Source organism: Dipodomys ordii, unplaced genomic scaffold (genome assembly GCF_000151885.1).
Source record: "Dipodomys ordii isolate 6190 unplaced genomic scaffold, Dord_2.0 Scaffold35, whole genome shotgun sequence".
NCBI classification, from domain to species: domain Eukaryota; kingdom Metazoa; phylum Chordata; class Mammalia; order Rodentia; family Heteromyidae; genus Dipodomys; species Dipodomys ordii.
The window spans coordinates 8,359,418-8,361,238 of record NW_012267251.1 but is presented as its reverse complement, the minus strand read 5'-3'; positions in this window follow the sequence as shown (position 1 = coordinate 8,361,238).

The window sequence follows — 1,821 nt, the reverse complement described above, 5'->3', positions numbered from 1 at the left end:
TCTTTAGCTCAAGGCTAGCCACAGCACCACTTGAACCATAGCACCATTTCCAGCCAGGACCTCAGGCATGCAAGGCAAGCGCTCTACCACTGAGCCACCTTCCCAGCCCCAAAGTGAAGAGATTTTTATAAAACAATTTTCCATCACACTTTATTATAAACCTTAACATTAAAATCCTCTATTTTAAAAAGGAATTACTCCAGATGCTGGCTGCTCACACCTGTAATCGTAGCTACTCAGGAGGCTGAGAAATGAGGATTGCAGTGCAAAGCCAGCCTGGGGAGGAAAGTCCATGAGATATTTATCTCCAATAAACTACTCAGAAGAAGCTAGAAGTGGCACCGAAGCTCAAATGGTAGAGTGCTAGCATTCGGGAAAAGAAGCTCAAGGATAAAGTCCAGAACTGGCGCCCACATAAGAAGAAAGCAATCACACCTACAGACACTTTATGGAAATCTTTCATTTTGGCAACTTTTATTATCATTAAAGTAACTCCCCCTAGTGGACAATTACAAATTGTACACTTAGTGTGGGGTCTTTCCCTTCCTTTTTCTTTTATACTGCTTTTTTTATATTTTGCCCAAAGTGCAGATAGTTGAATGTTTTATACCATCACTCCTTTCCACAAAATTCAATAGTTTGTGCTTTTGCTGAGACATTTTTAACACCCATTTATTAGAACCATGCCGAGAAAGTAATCTTGGATCTGAAGATAGAACTAGTTGAATTACGGTTATGTAAGAAAAGTATAAATACTGAAGGCACTAAATATCAATAAAATTAAGTATCAGAAAATATCAGAAATTAAGTAGAAACTCCAGACATAACAGAAGGCATTTCACTGCAATGAATAAATGCTAAAAATGCAAAACTTTGATACCTGGTAGTAACAGGATTCCTTATATTTTATAACTTCATAACACGAAATTCTCATAATAACTCATTAGGTACGTTAGTTTTTTTCAGTCCTGTAACTAAGTGGGAAACCCCAGAGAACCACAGACCCCTTGTCAATGTGTAAATGTCAAAGAAGAGAGAAAACATACTATGGAGTGGTCATAGGGAAAGTTGTCAGGAAACAATCGTTTTTAAACAAGATGTACTAATCACTGCAGTAGCCAAAATAATGTTGATTTGCAAGTTTTGGAAGAGATGATCATTGCTCCTTTGCCACTATTTTTCTAAAGTTACAGAACAAGCTGAGCTATACACAGTGAAAGGTGCCCTGCTTGTTGGATCCAATCCACAGGACTCCCATAACCTAGTCAAGTTTCAGTCGTGTCTTGGATTCTGAGTCATCCTTCATCTCTCAAGGAACAGCAGAGGAAGCTGTGAGAAGTCAAGACTTGCTTACCTATAAGTACTTCAGTATTCAGAAAATATAACACTCCTAAAGTTAGAAGACGGCTTAAAATATCAACCCTGAAAGTGGTAACATTGCTCAACATGTACTGTATTCATAAACAGATGTTGAATTGAAACAACTTTGTACAACTTCAGGAAGATTTAAGTGCACAGATACATATACATTTTTCAGTTTGAAACTGGACACGTGGTTCATGTGGTAAAACAAACAAACGAACGAACAAAAACCACCATTCCTGAACAGAAAGAGTTGAAGAGCTCCAGGACTTGATTTCAAGCTCTAGTACCAACACCACACCAATTCCCCAGCCCCCTACCCCCACACACCACCAACTCCAGGACTGCAGATGTGATTCAGTAGTAAACTGACTTATTATGTACAAGATCTGAGTCCTAGCATGCTGCAGTAAAAGAAAAATGAAAAAAGAAAGAAAAGAAGTTGGGGCTGGGAAGGTG